At 42.1% G+C, this 19,184-nt stretch overlaps 1 long non-coding RNA gene across 2 annotated transcripts in view; it reads right to left on the reverse strand.

Moving 5' to 3' along the window:
- The window catches only part of LOC144930539 (uncharacterized), an 803,962-nt gene that overhangs the window by 258,807 nt on the left and 525,971 nt on the right, over positions 1 to 19,184 (reverse strand). For both annotated transcript variants that reach the window (XR_013635747.1, XR_013635746.1), the window contains exon 5: positions 16,464 to 16,570. This is a non-coding gene — a long non-coding RNA (uncharacterized LOC144930539). The remainder of the gene's footprint in view (positions 1 to 16,463; positions 16,571 to 19,184) is intronic.

Genomic DNA, 19,184 nt, shown 5'->3' on the forward strand with positions numbered 1-19,184 from the left:
GAAATCCAGTTTTCAGTCAGTTTTCAGATTTTTTTTTGTTCTATTTTATCATACAATTTGTTGTTGTTGTTTTGGGGGTCTGGTTCTAACCATTAAGGGTATCATTACACATTCCATTCCCCCACATCTGTTTTTCATCAGCTGGCAAGTTTGTTTTCCTGGCCACTAAGAATGGATTGCAGTGAATCGTTCCCAAAACACACTCAGATCCAAATGACTTAAAAGAAACCTAGTTTCTTAGAATACTAAGATCAGATAAACAGTACCAAAAAAAGCATACTTCGGTCTAGAACTACCATGCCTCACCTAGTTAGGTCCCGAATCCTTGACATCAAATAAAAGCTCACATTTCAGGAGATAGCCTTTGATGACTCTACACTGTAGCACCTCATAATTTTGGACCCCAGTGTCAGTGAGCTTTCACATTTAAATCCTGGAGAGATGTGTTCTATGGGTCTTTGAAATGTGCATGTGCAAGCTTGTATTACAAATTACTGAGGGAGTCCAATGCAGAGACACCCTAGTATTTCACAAAGAAACTCCAATTTTTGCACAAGTGCAATATCTTGGTCAGTGCTTTTATTATTGTTTGGATCTACCAAGACCCAAATTATATGTAACAATTTCATTCAATAAGAAGATAACAATGGCCCCACTGGATCAGATCGACAGTCCGCTTAGCCCAGAATCTTGTCTTCTGATACTGGCCAGTGCCGGGTGCTTCAGATAGAGTGAACAGAACAGGACAATTTATCAAGTGACCCTGTCATCCAGGTCCAGCTTCTGACAGTTGGAGGTTTGGGGACATCCAGAACACGGGGATGCATCCCTCCCCATCTTGGCTAATAACAACTGATAGAACTATCCTCCGTGAACTTAATGAATTCTTTTTTGAACCCGTTTATACTTTTGGCCTTCACAACATTCCCTGGCAACAAGTTTCACAGGTTAATTGTGCATTATGTGAAGAAGTACATCCCTGGTTGTTTTTTTTTAACCCTGCTGCCTATTAATTTCATTGGGTGACCACTGGTTCATGTGTTATTATGAAGGGGAAAACAACTCTTCCTTCTTCACTTTCGCCATACCATTCTTTATTTTATAGATCGCTGTCATATTCCCCTTGTTCTTCTCTTTTCCAAGCTGAACAGTCCTAGTCTTTTTAATTTCCCCTGATATGGAAGCTGTTCCATCTTCCTAATAATTTTTGTCAAGCTTCTCTGTACTTTTTCCAATTCTAATTCATCTTTTTTTGAGTTGGGGCAACCAGAACTGCATGCAGTAGTCAAGGAGTGGGAATACTATAGCTTGATATAGTGGCATTATGATATTTTCTCTCTTATTAGCTATCCCTTTCCTAATGGTTCCTAAAATGCAGTTAACATTTTTGACTGCCACTGCACACTGAACAGATATTTTCAGAGAACTATTCATGATGACACCAACATCTATTTCTTGAGTGGTACCATCTAATTTAGATCCCATTATTTTGTATGTATAGTTGAGATATTTTCCAATGTGCATTATTTTGCATTTATAAACATATTACATGCATTTTTGTTTTCCTGAGCAGGTAGCTGACCAACTCCTGTCCTTTCCCGTATTAATTTCAAATGCTCCTTTGAATTACATATATCATCAGGGGAGTTTTATGCAAAAATTAGCTTTTCCCCCAATCTGAGTTGAATTATTAACATGTACCCACTTTATTGAATATTAGATCTCTCACCTTACAAGAGCATGCCCTAACCAATGGGGGCATTCTGGACCAGATCTCTCTCTCCTGTTGAAACTATTCCACTTATATTAATAATTATATTTTCATTAGATCATGGACTTGAATTTGGGCTTCCTCCTCCCAATAATCAATTATCTCAGGATTGTGCACAAAATTTTCAACAGGTCAATATTATCTTCCCCCATCACCTTTTCCTATACCTCTGAATTTCCTGACTTACCTCTGAGTCAAAAAGTTAATTTCCTTCTGTCATACCCTTAAAATCTCCTTATGTTCAATAATTCCATATTTTCAATAATACTAATCTATAGCAACTAAGATTTCTTTACAGATGGTACCCCATCTGTCATACTCAAATTCAATGGGAATCTCATGCTTCCTAAAGAAACCTGTTCACTAAGGCCTACTTGCTCTTCACCACAGGAAGACATCCAATTTTTATGTCTCAGCTGTCTTTTCCCCATTCCATCACCAGCTAATCTGAACATTAAAAAACCAAATGCCTCAGTGAAGTTCCACTTCCCTTATATAGTTTTAGCCCAATGGTTTGTGCATTCATCCAGGATGTGAGAGATCCAGATTCAATTCCCCCTTCTGCCAGATGTGTCGAAAAGATTTGAACTCAGCTCTCCCACCTATGGAGAGAGTGTCTTAACCACTGAGCTGTGGGGTATTCTGGGGTGAGTTTTCTCTCAGTTTCTCCTATTGAAGCTGTTCCACTTTCTATAGAATACCTGAGTAGTCGTTGGGCCGAGAGAGAGCAAGTATAAGACTGGCAGTATAGACTGGTGATTAGGTCACTCACCTGGGAGGGGAAAGCCCAAGTTCAAGTCCCCACTCCAATGTGAACGTAATTATTTATATAAGTGGAATAGCTTCAACAGGAAAGACAGAGATCTGGCCCAGAATACCCCATTGGTTAGGACATGCTCTTGTGAGGTGGGAGAGCAAAGTTCAATTTCCTGGTCTACGTGGGGCAGGGCGGAAAGAGTTAAACCTGCATCTCCCACATCGGGTGAGTGTCTTAAATATTAGGCTCAAGGTGATGGGGGGAAGGGGAGAGTCACCACAATCTCCTCCTTCAACTGTTTGTGAACACTACCAAGTCCCTTTGTGAATCTAGCGCCCCAAGTTTTTTGGCTGAAACTATTTGGCAAATTAGTGTCAAATTTACACATAGTTTATTTGCCAAATAATGGCGTTTTCGTTGACCTGCAACTATTTGTCTGAAAAAGTTTGCCCGGCTCTACTCATCACTGAAACACAGCCACCATGGAGGTGAAAGATGCAGAAATGAACTTTATTGATTGGCACTACTATACTACCACACAACACTTCAGGAAATATAGTGTGAAACCAGGACATACAGCGACACAGGCTATTGCTATTACCCATGACAATGCGCCACCTTTATATTGATGAGAGAGATTATTTTAACGCAACCATTTAACTGAGAAATAAAACAGTATGTCTGTTTTCCACACAGCTCTATCTCCCCGGGCTCACTTTTGTCCGAAAGCATTTTCTTGTTCTGGGTGGCTTCTTCTCTTAGCCTGTCAGACATTCCCTCCAGCTATCTCATGCGCTACAGTATCTGATTCGTATTACATCATAAATGACTTTAGAGTGTGTGTGCATTTGTGTATGGACCTGTGTGCGTAGGCTCCAATTCAGGAAAACATTTAAACATGGGGTTAAATCCCTTCCTAATCAAGAGCATTTAATCACTTGCTTACGTGATATCCTGAGCAGGCCTATATGTCTGAATTATGCCATGCTTCATTAGTTTCATTACAAACCAAAAACTCACACCAAATTTTCTGGAAAATTCGGAGGCTTGCAAATCTTTTAGTGAAGTTAGGGTGAGATTTAAGTGAACTAAGGCTGAGATGTGCTCAAACTTGGGCTGATTTAAAGTTTTATGGGGAAAATATGAAACTCAGCAGTTCTAGATGGAGTCACTTTGATGTCTGGGTTGTTTGAACCCAGAATTCAAATCAAAACTCAATAGCCAAAAACTCAGCCAAAGCAAAACTGGAAACAAGTTTGTATTAACCATTTGATTACCCCTTTGCATTACTGCTGAGTTGTTCACAACGCTAGTAAATGTGTTGGATATAAAGGGGGATCAGGTGTTATATTTATTGATGATATCCTCTAAACCAGTAAATACTTAAATACACGATTTCTGCCTCTGTAAGCAATGATACATTTATGTGCATACAGGCTGTCTGCCATTCATATTTTCACTATCTGAATATTAATGATTTATTAGACTAGAGTAATTGAGATGGCTCTTAAAAATAAATGCAACGCTTACATACATCAGATTGGAAGGTCTGGGATATAGAGAGGTACTCAAATGCTGTCAATGTGTTTGGTCTGAAACACTAAGCTACTTAGTCAAGCACTTAGAATTTATTTCCTACCAATTACTGAAAACATATCTTATCAAAGAAAGATAATTAATCATTTCTAAAGAAATGTTTACCTGCAGACATCCTGCTTGTAGGTAGCAGACTTATTTGTATTTGATAATTAGAGGCAATTGTAGGAGGAAAGAAAAAAGCAACAGAGTATCTTTAAGACTAATTAAAAGAGATAGACTAGTCCAAGTAAATACAATGTGAAGTTCAGATTATATGCTTTAGTGATTTTAATTTTCAGATCAAACACTACCCTAAAGAAGGTGATGAGTAGAGAGCAAAGTGCTGCCTTTAATGTTTTATTCCAAACCACTGAAATCACTTTGGTACCGGCACAAACATGTTTTTGTTTATTTCAGCACATTTATATGGAAACTTTAAAGGTTTTTTTTTTTTTTAAAGACACATAGATGAACACGTATTTCTGATTAAATATGTGGCACTGAAATTGGATAAATAGAACTTCAGGAAATTAAGATGGGAAAACATATGTAAACTTCAAATGCTTGAAGTTGATGACAGTTTCCTACTTTACTACACTTCTGCTTTTGAAATGTTAGTTATGATAAAAGAATTTCAGGAGCCAAAAAATACATCTTTTTCTATAAAAGCAAGTGGTGAGATGCAAAATACTAAAAAACTGTTTTGAATTAGTCAGTATTTCGGTTTGTATTTGTACACATCAATATTTTAAATGGTGTACATGTGGGGGTGTGCATGATACACAAAAAAAACCCACCTCTGTAAAAACATTAGGGTTTCAAAGTCAAGAACTCAAAGATTCAGAAATGCCATAATTTGCAACCTTAGTTATGGCCCCCTTGTGCTTATTCATTATTCTAGAGTCTTTAATTACATGACCACATCCGCATACTGTTTTTTCCACAGAACCACTGCCTCACTCAGTGCTCAGGATAGACAGTTAATGAGCAGCTATTCAGTATTTTGCTTTTTCCTCATTGTTCAATGTGTGGCCTAGGTCTTATTTACTACACACTATTCAGCGCCTGCTCTGTAGACTGAGATATTAATTTCCTCAAAAGCTTTTCTATGGTACTTATCACTTCAGTGTCCTCGTGCTTCACAAACATTACTTTCTTCCCAAAACCTCTCTGAGGTGAAGGGGTAAAATTATCCCCATTTTACTGATGGGAGATGAGGCAGAGAATGAAATTAATAAGTATCCACTAATTTTGGGTGCCCAATTTGAGACACCTGTGACCTGATTCGTCAGAATACTTCATATTATTTAGGTTTCAGAGTAGCAGCTGTGTTAGTCTGTATTCGCAAAAAGAAAAGGAGTACTTGTGGCACCTTAGAGACTAAGCCCTGGTCTACACTAGGACTTTAGGTCGAATTTAGCAGCGTTAAATCGATGTAAACCTGCCCCCATCCACACGATGAAGCCCTTTATTTCGACTCAAAGGGCTCTTAAAATCGATTTCCGTACTCCACCCCTGACAAGTGGATTAGCGCTTAAATCGGCCTTGCCGGGTCGAATTTGGGGTACTGTGGACACAATTCAATGGTATTGGCCTCTGGGAGCTATCCCAGAGTGCTCCATTGTGACCGCTCTGGACAGCACTCTCAACTCAGATGCACTGGCCAGGTAGACAGGAAAAGAACTGCGAACTTTTGAATCTCATTTCCTGTTTGGGCAGCGTGGCAAGCTGCAGGTGACCATGCAGAGCTCATCAGCAGAGGTGACCATGATGGAGTCCCAGAATCGCAAAAGAGCTCCAGCATGGACCGAACGGGAGGTACGGGATCTGATAGCTGTATGGGGAGAGGAATCCGTGCTATCAGAACTCCGTTCCAGTTTTCGAAATGCCAAAACCTTTGTCAAAATCTCCCAGGGCATGAAGGACAGAGGCCATGACAGGGATCCGAAGCAGTGCCGCATGAAACTTAAGGAGCTGAGGCAAGCCTACCAGAAAACCAGAGGGGTGAACGGCCGCTCCGGGTCAGAGCCCCAAACATGCCGCTTCTATGATGAGCTGCATGCCATTTTAGGGGGTTCAGCCACCACTACCCCAGCCGTGTTGTTTGACTCCTTCAATGGAGATGGAGGCAACACAGAAGCAGGTTTTGGGGACGAAGAAGATGATGATGATGATGAGGTTGTAGATAGCTCACAGCAAGCAAGCGGAGAAACCGGTTTTCCCGACAGCTAGGAACTGTTTCTCACCCTGGACCTGGAGCCAGTACCCCCCGAACCCACCCAAGGCTGCCTCCTGGACCCGGCAGGCGGAGAAGGGACCTCCGGTGAGTGTACCTTTTAAAATATTATACATGGTTTAAAAGCAAGCATGTGAAAGGATTAATTTGCCCTGGCATTCGCGGTTTTCCTAGATGTACTCCCAAAGCCTTTGCAAAAGGTTTCAGAGGAGGGCAGCCTTATTGCGTCCTTCATGGTAGGATACTTTACCACTCCAGGCCAGTAACACGTACTCGGGAATCATTGTACAACAAAGCATTGCAGTGTATGTTTGCTGGCGTTCAAACAACATCCGTTCTTTATCTCTCTGTGTTATCCTCAGGAGAGTGAGATATCATTCATGGTCTCCTGGTTGAAATAGGGTGCTTTTCTTTAGGGCACATTCAGAGGAGCCCGTTCCTGCTGAGCTGTTTGCCTGTGGCTGAACAGAAATGTTCCCCGCTGTTAGCCACGCGGAGGGGGGAGGGTTGAGGGGGTAGCCACGCGGTGGGGGGAGGCAAAATGCAACCTTGTAACGAAAGCACATGGCTATGTATGTAATGTTAACAGCAAGGTTTACCCTGAAAGACTGTAGCCACTGTTTTATAAAATGTGTCTTTTTAAATACCGCTGTCCCTTTTTTTTTCTCCACCAGCTGCATGTGTTTCAATGATCACAGGATCTTCTCCTTCCCAGAGGCTAGTGAAGATTAGAAAGAAAAAAAACGCACTCGTGATGAAATGTTCTCTGAGCTCATGCAGTCCTCCCACACTGACAGAGCACAGACGAATGCGTGGAGGCAAATAATGTCAGAGTGCAGGAAAGCACAAAATGACGGGAGGAGAGGTGGCGGGCTGAAGAGAGTAAGTGGTGGGCCGAAGAGAGTAAGTGGCGGGCTGAAGACAGGGCTGAAGCTGAAATGTGGCGGCAGCATGATGAGAGGAGGCAGGATTCAATGCTGAGGCTGCTGGAGGACCAAACCAGTATGCTCCAGTGTATGGCTGAGCTGCAGCAAAGGCAGCTGGAGCACAGACTGCCACTACAGCCCCTGTGTAACCAACCGCCCTCCTCCCCAAGTTCCATAGCCTCCTCATCCAGACGCCCAAGAACACGGTGGGGGGGGCACCGGCCAACCAGCCACTCCACCACAGAGGATTGCCCCCAAAAAAGAAGGCTGGGATTCAATAAATTTTAAAGTTGTAAACTTTTAAAGTGCTGTGTGGCATTTTCCTTCCCTCCTCCTCTACCCCTCCTGGGCTACCTTGGTAGTCGTCCCCCTATTTGTGTGATGAATGAATAAAGAATGCATGAATGTGAAGCAACAATGACTTTATTGCCTCTGCAAGCAATGATTAAAGGGAGGAAGGGAGGGTGGTTAGCTTGCAGGGAAGTAGAGTGAACCAAGGGGTGGGGGGGTTTCATCAAGGAGAAACAAAGAGAACTTTCACACCATAGCCTGGTCATGAAACTGGTTTTCAAAGCTTCTCTGATGCGTACCGCGCCCTCCTGTGCTCTTCTAACCGCCCTGGTGTCCGGCTGCGCATAACCAGCAGCCAGGCGATTTGCCTCAACCTCCCACCCCGCCATAAACGTCTCCCCCTTACTCTCACAGATATTGTGGAGCACACAGCAAGCAGTAATAACAGTGGGAATATTGGTTTCGCTGAGGTCTAAGCGAGTCAGTAAACTGCGCCAGCACGCTTTTAACGTCCAAATGCACATTCTACCACCATTCTGCACTTGCTCAGCCTGTAGTTGAACAGCTCCTGACTACTGTCCAGGCTGCCCGTGTACGGCTTCATGAGCCATGGCATTAAGGGGTAGGCTGGGTCCCCAAGGATACATATAGGCATTTCAACGTCCCCAACAGTTATTTTCTGGTCTGGGAATAAAGTCCCTTCCTGCAGCTTTTGAAACAGACCAGAGTTCCTGAAGATGCGAGCGTCATGTACCTTTCCCGGCCATCCCACGTTGATGTTGGTGAAACGTCCCTTGTGATCCACCAGAGCTTGCAGCACTATTGAAAAGTACCCCTTGCGGTTTATGTACTCGGCGGCTTGGTGCTCCGGTGCCAAGACAGGGATATGGGTTCCGTCTATGGCCCCACCACAGTTAGGGAATCCCATTGCAGCAAAGCCATCCACTATGACCTGCACATTTCCCAGGGTCACTACCCTTGATATCAGCAGATCTTTGATTGCGTGGGCTACTTGCATCACAGCAGCGCCAACAGTAGATTTGCCCACTCCAAATTGATTCCCAACTGACCGGTAGCTGTCTGGCGTTGCAAGCTTCCACAGGGCTATCGCCACTCGCTTCTCAACTGTGAGGGCTGCTCTCATCTTGGTATTCATGCGCTTCAGGGTAGGGGAAAGCAAGTCACAAAGTTCCATGAAAGTGCCCTTACGCATGAGAAAGTTTCGCAGCCACTGGGAATCGTCCCAGACCTGCAACACTATGCGGTCCCACCAGTCTGTGCTTGTTTCCCGAGCCCAGAATCGGCGTTCCACAGCATGAACCTGCCCCATTAGCACCATAATGCATGCATGGGCAGGGCCCATGCTTTCAGAGAAATCTGTGTCCATGTCCTGATCACTCACGTGACTGCGCTGATGTCGCCTGCTCGCCCGGTATCGCTCTGCCAGGTTCTGGTGCTGTATATACTGCTGGATAATGTGTGTGGTGTTTAATGTGCTCCTAATTGCCAAAGCGAGCTGAGCAGCCTCCATGCTTGCCTTGGTATGGCGTCCACACAGAAAAAAGGCGCGGAACGATTGTCTGCCGTTGCTCTGTTGGAGGGAGGGGCGACTGACGACATGGCTTACAGGGTTGGCTTCAGGGAGCTAAAATCAACAAAGGGGGTGTCTTTACATCAACGAGTATTTCAGGCAGGACTTCACGGAGGGTTCCAGTAAGAAATGGTGCACCTAAGTTATTGTTCTTATTGGAACAAGGAGGTTAGTCTGGCCTCTGATTGATACTTGGCTAAATTTACCTTGCTGCACCTTCTCTGTGAGTGACTGTAGTGTGACCTAGAGGGATGAGTCCCCTAGACAGGGGAGGGGGGGAAGCAAATGAGTACAAAACAAATCTGGTCTATTTCTTGTTTTGATCCACTCCATTTATCTTTTACATCTTTGGCTGGCAGCAGACAGTGCAGAAGGACTGCATGCCATCCACATCTCATGGCTGCTCGGCAGAAGATGGTGCAATACGACTGCTAGCCATCCTCAACTCTTGCCTGCCCGGCAGAAGATGGTGCAATACGACTGCTATCCATCCTCATCTCTTGCCTGCCCGGCAGAAGATGGTACAATACGACTGCTAGCAATCCGTATAATCTGCCTGCTCACCATAAGACGGTTCAATAGGACTGACTGCAGGACTAAAGAGAATGACCTGGTCAAGTCACTCCAAATTTAGTCTTTGCGCCCATGTCTGCCCAGGCGCTCCTGGCCGACGTGGCCAGGAGCACCTCGGACATGACGATGATGGGCTACCAGTCGTATTGCACCGTCTGCTGCCAGAAGACAATGGGTTGCTGCTACTGTGTAGCAATGCAGTACCGTGTCTGCCAGCACCCAGGAGACACACGGTGATGGTTACCTGAGCGGGCTCCATGCTTGCCGTGGTATGGCGTCTGCACAGGTAATTCAGGAAAAAAGGCGCGAAACAATTGTCTGCCCTTGCTTTCACGGAGGGAGGGAGGGAATGGGGGCCTGACGATATGTACCCAGAACCACCCGCAACAATGTTTTAGCCCCATCAGGCATTGGGATCTCAACTCAGAATTCCAATGGGCAGCGGAGACTGCGGGAACTGTGGGAGAGCTACCCACAGTGCAACGCTCCGGAAGCTGACGCTTGCCTCGGTACTGTGGAAGCGCTCCGCTGAGTTAATGCACTTAATGCACTTAGAGCATTTTCTGTGGGGACACACGCACTCGAATATATAAAACCGATTTCTAAAAAAACGACTTCTATAAATTCGACCTAATTCCGTAGTGTAGACATACCCTAACAAATTTATTTGAGCGTAAGCTTTCGTGAGCTACAGCTCACTTCATCGAATGCATCCGATGAAGTGAGCTGTCGCTCACAAAAGCTTATGCTCAGATAAATTTGTTAGTCTCTAAGGTGCCACAAGTACTCCTTTTCTTTTTGCATATTATTTAGAACTTTTTATGTTCAAAGAACAGTTTCTTTGACTTCAGTTGCAGCTGTGAGTGCACTTCTATAAACCAAGCCCCAGGGTCTTAAGTCAGGTACCCAAAAATTTAAGAATAGAACCAGTGACCACCTGTGAAAAGTTGGTTTAAGTGTCTTGCCTAATGTCATATAGGAACTTTGGCACCGGCAGGTATAAAATCCATTCTCCTGGACAGAAAAATTGAATGCTAGCAGTGTGACCATCCTTTTGCTTCTTGCAATTCCCTAACTCATACCTTTCAACTTCTGCAACAAATGAGGCACCAGTCCTACAGATAACAGCCTTCTTTACTACGCTATCATGATTCATCCCCAGAACACAGGAAGTTGCATGATCAGGGTCTAATGTTGATAGGGTTGCCAGGTGTCTGGTTTTTTACCGAACGCCCGGTTGAAAAGGGATCTTGGCGGCTCGTTAAAAGTCCAGTTGGCAATGCAGCGAGGGTCCGGGACTAAGGCAAGCTCCCTGCCTGCCCTAGCTCTGTGCGGCTCCCAGAAGTGGTCACCAGATCCCTGCAGCCTCTAGAAGCATGGGTGGCCAGGGAAGCTCTGGCCACTGCCCCCCACCCCGAGAGCCATCTGTGCAGCTCCCATTGGCCAGGAACCGGGACCTATGGGAACTGTGGAGGCGGTGCCTGCAGGCGTGAGGGCAGCATGCAGAGCCTCCATGGCCACCCATGCATCTAGGGTCTGCAGGGACCTGGCGGCCACTTCCTAGGATCAGCAGTAAGCACCACCGGGTCCCACATTCCTAACCCCCTTGCACACCCAAACCCGCTGCCCCAGCCTGGAGTCCCCTCCTGCATCCAAACTCCCTCCCGGAGCCCACAACCCCCAACACCCCAACCCTCTGCCTCAGCCCCCTCCTGCACCTCAAACCCATCATCACAAGCCCCACCCCAGAGCCCACACTCCCAGCCAGAACCCAGAGCCCTCTCCCACATCCTGAACCCCTCATCCCCAGCCCTACCCCACATCCCACACCCCCAGCCAGAGCCCACACTCCCTCCTGCACCCCAACCCTCTGCCCCAGCCCGGTGAAAGTGAATGAGGGTGGGAGAGAGCAAGCGGCGGAGGGCGGGGGTGGTAAAGGGGTATATAAAACACTTTCAGTTAGAAAGACTCAAGTGAGTCCACTAGGAGCTTGTAAACATTAGACTCTGAAGCCATCTAGGCCCAGACTCACCAGATATTCAGGATAAAGCACTGGATTAATACTCTGGATATGTTGGTTCAATTGGCAGCTCTGTTACAGTATTCCTTTAGGGTACTGAGCAAATGACAATCTATAAAATAAATATTTGAATACTTCCTTTCTCTTGCCATTGTTTTTTCTTGTCTATTTAGACTGGGAGTTCTCTAATTCTAGTTCTCTGTTCCAAATAATGAACAACAATAACCCTACTCTAATTTTGCTCAGATTACCTCTCCAAGGGCTTGTCTACACCACCGAGATTTTAGCCTTGTCGCTAAAAGTCAGCGTGTGTATATGCTTTTTGTCGGTATTTGTTGGCACTTTTGCCAACAAAATACTTCCAGCCCCACGAGTGGCGTTGGCTTTGCCGACAAAACCACGTTCACACTGTTACTTGCATCCACAAAACTTTTGTCTTTTATCGGGGGGCTTTTTTAAGTGCCCGTGAAAGACAAAAGTTTTGTCAACAACTTCTGAGTGTAGACATATCCCAAGACACTTGTAAGCGTTGTAAACACCATTTCAGTGTAAAGGCGGGGTGGGGAAAATGTTCTAAGAATTCTGTCATGCCCCTCATTCCGTTCTGCTCACTGAAGACCTTTTGTGAAGAAACTTGTAAGACTAGGCACAAGTATAATTAATTCCCATGTTCTCAATGTGCCTCATTTCTTTATCACAGATTTTATCAGAGGCATCACATTCTGTAGCAATTTTGTCACCTAGTCTGCCCAACTTGTTTCCTTGTATGTGTGTCGGGGGGGGAATTCTACAGCATTCCAGTTTAAGAGTGGTCATGAAGTACCAATAAAGAGGTGCATCTGACTGCCTCTAATGCTGGTCTGGAGCAGGTTACAGTATCTGTAACAAACTTAGTACAATGTCCTTCATATTTCATTCTCTGTAGCTCTCTCCATTTTGGATTTAGCTTTGTAGTTCTCTTTAAATTGAATTAAATCACATTTCTTAGGAAGGTGCAAGCTGTTGCCCAGTATGAAATGAGGTATTTTTTTTCTATTGGGTAAGCATATCTAAATAATTTAGCATTGCTCTTCCTGAAATCTCATGAGAACTAGCTCTCTGAATTACTACATACTTATTCTCCTGAATTAAGTCTCCCTTAGAGGCTGTCTGGGAGGTGTGTTCCAGTGCATGGGTGGTCTCTTGATTAGAGCGGAGAAGTGGGAGGTATGAGTTCTGGGTTCTGCTTCCAAAGCTGCCAATGACTCTGTGTGTGACCTAGAGTACCTTTCAGGGCCTCAGTTTACACAGCTGTAACACTGGTATATTATTACTCGCCTACTGCACAGGGCTAATATGGTTAATTGTCTCTGAAAGCTGGACAACATTCCCTAAAAGTTCAAAGATGCAGCATGATTTTATATTCCATATGAGCAACTCTTGGATGATAGACACTTTTCCACATGTAATCAAAAGCAAGAAAAAATTAAACCAATTAAACCTTTTTGAAAAGTCTTACTCCTCTCTTCCTGTAGCTCTCTCCTTTCCAACCTCAGTCAGGTGATACAAAGATTCTTCACTCCCCAGGCATTATTAGGATACTGCCTCAGCTTCTCAGACCATGCAAGGGCTGGCTCAAGTATTATGTTCACAAAATTAAGTACTGTAACCCTAAAGCTTGAGGTTGCCAGTATGCATATAGTTTTGAAGACCAGGACAGGATCATATCATTTTAATAGAAACCCAAGGTGACTTTACAGAGCATGTAATTTAAATATAAACATGTAACCAGAACAGAGAAAACATCCTTTGAAATACCTGATACCCTGTAACACAAGTATGACTCCAATTTCATGGTGCGACTAATTACAGGAAATGACCAACCTCCAGAGTGTATACCAATATTACATAAAACATACCACTTCCAACTAAAACCCTCATATGTAACAACCAGAATCTCTTTGTGGTAACAGTAACAGTCCTCATCTCTGCAGCTGACCTCATGACATTAGCTTAATAACATACAAAATCTGTTAATAATGGTGTTTTAGAATGGGCAGTTAGAAGACTGTTTAAAGAGAAACACTGAATAAAACCTCTTGGTCTTTTGCATAATAAAGAAATGGGGTGTATGAACTCAATACCATAACTAGAAGAATCTTCCCCATTGACATATCAATTGTCAGATGCTGGACTGTGAAGGCCCTCAAGGAAACTTTAAAACGCAACTAGTGTCAAGAACCTCATGGGGACCCATACAGTGTAACATGTAGCAAAGTAGGATAGAACTTAAAAAAAAAAATGAACAAGAACACCTCCACCAATCAATCCTACTCTTCATTTAAGTCAAGAACAAACTTCATTAAGTTGCTTTCTTCTCTATGCACCACCAGACAAAAAAACCTCAGAGCAGAAAAACACATTTCCCTGCATTTATTTGAAACACTTTAAAGATGATTTGTTTTTTATTTACCATACAGCATACATAATTATGAGTTAAGGTTAGTTTCCCTTGGCCAGTTACGGAGCAAAAATGTAACACACCACGTCAACTCTATCATCATGCTTAACAGTCAGGTGAAACAGCACCAAGGTACAGGAAAGCCAGGATTTAAATCAACCAGGGACTGCAGTTCAGCTTCCTCCATTAGACTGATTAACTGCAAGCACTTCTGACAAGCAATATTTTCAAAAGCCTCTGACCAGTTAAGGATTAAAACATGCTGAGCTTTGAGTATGTTCAGTAGCATCTTCAGTGCCGAGATTCAGTTATACTATTCATGTTTTCTTACTTCACCCATTACTATGGTATCTGAACACCTTCTGACATTTCTTTTCTCTGTTCTTTCATCTAGTTGGAAAGTTTATCCATTGGTACCCTTCAGCTTTTTAACAGATCCTCCAGGCATCCTATAGCCATTTCATTAAGTTGCATTGCCGTAGGGATTTAGAGGGAGTATTAACAAAGGAGAGAAACTACCCACCATTACTTTGGCTAATCTGATTTTTCTCTTTCTATGAACTCCTACTGGCAACCAACTCTCTGGACAATATGGTGAAACTTACACTTACTGAACATTAGAAAAATCAATATTTAAGGTGGGCTGAAAGCAGTACCTAGTATATGGTAATATTTATAATCTGAAAGTCCACCAACTGCTTCAAGAAAATAAAGGAAATGTTTTGGTGTTTTTCCCCATTCCCCCCGCTCCATTTGTGACACTAAGATATAAGCCTAAACTTTCTTGTTCCTCTCAAATGAGCTCAACTTTGTGTGGCAATTCTTTTATTGTGCTGTTTTCTGTTTAGGAGTCTCTCCCATAAATATCATCCCTTTTTCCACAGTCTTCCCCCTCCCCACCCCCCAAATGCATTAACAATGCTAGGAACATTTGTAACAATGTACCCATTTCTGATAAGACTGATTTGTGGAGGGCTCATATAGGATATCATTGGAGGCCTCAGTTGTCTCAGTTTATCCTTCCCTCACTAACTCCCTCATTATCTCCTTCTCTGAAAAATGTATTTAGAAAGCAGCAGGTGCCACTGCTCCATATTAATTTCGAGACTGTCTCACACTGGGGAGGATTATGATTAAAGCAAATCCCTCTGTAGATTCCAAATTTTGAAAATTCCAGAAGTTAGCTCTGTATTCAGTTGATAACAATGTTTCTTAGTATTTTGGTGACATCACTTCAAAATGGTAGAGTTGGTTCATTTCCCCCCAATTTTTTAGCAAGATGTGGACTTCCATCAATAATAAAACTTTCTTTTTGAATTCCTTTCCAAGGAAGTAGAAGGATTTTTAAATTAGGCTGAAATTAACCAAAATAATGTGTGTGTCCATTGGCGTCTGATTCAAAAACCAGTTGGAGAACACTTCGATCTCTCTGGTCACTCGATTACAGACCCAAAAGTGGCAATTCTTCAACCAAAAAAACTTCAAAACCAGACTCCAATGAGAGACTGCTGAATTGGAATTAATTTGCAAACTGGATATCATTAAATTAGGCTTGAATAAAGACTGGGAGTGGATGTGTCATTACACAAAGTAAAACTATTTCCCCGTGTTTATTCCCCTCCTCCCCCCACTGTTCCTCACACATTCTTGTCAACCGCTGGAAATGGCCCACCTTGATTACAAAAGGTTTTTTTTTTTCTTTTCCCCTTCTCCTGCTGGTAATAGCTCACCTTACCCGATCACTCTCATTACAGTGTGTAAGGTAACACCCATTGTTTCATGTTCTCTGTGTATATAAAATCTTCCCACTGTATTTTCCACTGAATGCATTCGATGAAGTGAGCTGTAGCTCACGAAAGCTTATGCTCAGATAAATTTGTTAGTCTCTAAGGTTCCACAAGTACTCCTTTTCTTTTTGCGGATACAGACTAACACTGCTGCTACTCTGAAACGTATCCATAAATGTTTATGTTTAAATGTTTTCATACTTTATTTTTTTTAAATAATTAGGCACTGTCTTAGCTGAGTACTTATGTTTACCTATCAGAAGGCAGTGTCACAAATTTTCTGAAAAGAGATTTATATAATGGTGCAAGAACATTTTGTTTCAAAGATATCTTTATGCAGTTTAAAACAGAACCTCTGAATTACCAGCACAGATAAAGGTATTTTCCACCACTGCATTATGAACTGAATTTTTAATTCTGTTTTGTTGTTAGAAATCAGAAAACTGTGTAAATTAAGTCTTAAACAAACCTCCAGATTTGTAATTTTGCCTACCTGGAGTTGAGGCTGATCAATTCTTCCAATGCTGGCACCAACATTCTGTCAGTCAAACACTTAACTCGATTATCAAGGGCCAGGAGAGCAGCTTCCTTTTATTCCACCTGGAAAAAATATTGTGTCAGTCATTTTTTTCATGGTCTTCCAAGCATATGACAATTCATTATGTTATCTTTGCCTGTCACATTAAGGGTTCATCAGAAAACACACAAAGGACTGATGCATAAAGTATCCGACTCTGGCTAACTCCTAAATTTTTAATACAGCATGTGTATAGGTGAATGGGGCCATCTATACTTTATTTTATTTGATGTGTCTATTATGAAATATATTAAGTATTATATTCATTTATAACAGTTCAATTAATTAAAGGATATATTCAATTAAGATAAGCATTTCTAAACGCTCAAATATCAGGGGGTAGCCGTATTAGTCTATATCCACAAAAACAACAAAGAGTCCAGTGGTAACTTAAGGTTATTTCTAAACATTGGCTTTGAAATGTACCAAATCACAACATCCAACAGTGGAAAATAAAATAAGATTTAGACCACACTACATTAGAACAGGGTACCATTTGTAGAAACTGAGCTTAAAGTTGCATTTGCATTAGGTCTTACACTACTGATCATTGTTTTTCCATTGCTCATCTTACCTCTAACTAGTAGAGAGTACAGAGTCTGCACAACTACAGACAACTGATCTATTGATTTTTAAAACTGAAAGGCAAATATTTATTTGTTGCTGGGTTTTGCTGATTTGAAAAATCCTAGATGCCACAGCAATAGATTCCAATATGTTTCTAAATGAATACAAATATAATACAAGGTGAAATGTAAAACAATGCATAAAATATTTATTTTTCATTTTAAAAATTTATTTTGATTAAATAACTAGAAGATCACAGCTTTTTCACAGCACTCTGAATGAAGAGGAACGGAAGGAACGAAAGAAACATAAGTAAAGATAAAAAATTGAAAACTACATACACCGTTCACCAGATATAAATATTTTAAATACAACAATTCATAGCAATTTCATTATATATTATCTGCTAGAAGATACCTCTCTGGTTTAAACAACAAAACCAAACCATCCCACCACTTTATCATATCTTAGCTCCCAATTCTATTAAAACATACAGTGCATCATCTCACAAACGCACTATCTTGAAAGAACAGCTTTATGGTGAGATTGTATGCTATGCTAATTATGAGGGCATGTAGGCAATGTTCAGAAAAAAATCACAGCTATCTTAAAAACATGTACATGTTTATCCATCAGTGTTCTCTATTTCTAGGGTATGCAGTTAATAAAAGGAAATGTATGTGGTAATAAGGCCAGGGAAGCAGAATGGTTAATGATATACAGCTAGTCACCAAAACGCAATAAAGAAATATTGGTCAAAGAGTCACTATGAGTCTGACAAGGCTGTAACCTTCCAGCTACTGTGGAACTAGCTTAGAGAATTACATTGTTATGTTACATTCTAATAGTATTTTCATAAAGAATGAAGCAGAAATTTAATTCCAGACAAAATTCATGTTAAAGTGGAGTTAAGTATGAGAGCACATATCAATAATTTATGGCCAAATACATACAGTGATGTTGTGATTATCCAAAACCAAATCATCATAGCCCCAGGAAATTCAATGTTAAATTTAAATGTAAAGTAAATCCAAAGATGATGAAGTATGGAAATTCAGTTAGGATACCAAAACAACCTTAATTCTCCTCTGTAGTAACACTATGCAATAACCATATGATTACGAGTAAGGTGTGTTAGTGTTTGTTGTTCCAGATTAGATTAAACTGATTTTTTAGACAAACATTAAATTTGTCTCTCTCTTTTTCCTTCATAGTGTAAATTCTCATCAAATTCATTCTACACTCAAGGTAAGTGTTATAAACTTAGGGAGAGTAGTCACACTATTTTTTATGTATAACCAAGAGAGTATTAATATTATTGTATGGGAAGTGAAGTCCAAATTCAAAGAGGTGTGGGGCACCTGCAACTTCTATTTATTTGAAATGTAATTTCACCAGGCTTTAATGAAGTCATTTGCTCTCAAAACCCTTTTTCCCCTTCCTCATTTCAGGCTTCAATGGGAGTTGCAGGTATGCAACATTTCCAGAAATAACCATAAATGAGGATAAAATTAGCTCAATAGGCCTGCAGCTTAGAACATGAATCAGCACCTGGAATTCCCCAAACACAGAGACAGCAGCACAAGAGATTTCAACTTAATTGTGGCACCAAAGTATGTGCTGGCAGATAGGTCCAAGGCTGAGGAATAGACATATGATGTGCTCTTTTACCGCTCCTGGTTTAGAGCCCAAAACAAGCTCTTTGGCTCCCAAGCCCACAGATGTTCCACACTCCTCCTGGATGGCAGAGCTGATCAGACTTAATTAAGCTTCTCCATTCTCTCAGAACCCCATTTCTCTCCTTTGATTCTCATGTGTTCTGTCTCATTCACTCCCTCCTTCTCTTCGCTGTGTTCTCTCTTTACTTACTCTCCCATTCCCTTATCTCACCGAGAGTTCATCCCCTCTCTCTCTCCTCCACACTTCATTTACTTTTCCTCCCACCATCAGCAGAGCCACAAAGATTCTCACCATCTGCCTGGCACTGAGCCCAGTGATTTGTTTTTCCTCTTTCTGACAAGGAAGCTGTTGGCCCAAAGATACTTATGCCTGGACTTCACTCTTGTCAGC

This window comes from Lepidochelys kempii, chromosome 5 (genome assembly GCF_965140285.1).
Source record: "Lepidochelys kempii isolate rLepKem1 chromosome 5, rLepKem1.hap1, whole genome shotgun sequence".
Lineage (NCBI taxonomy): Eukaryota > Metazoa > Chordata > Testudines > Cheloniidae > Lepidochelys > Lepidochelys kempii.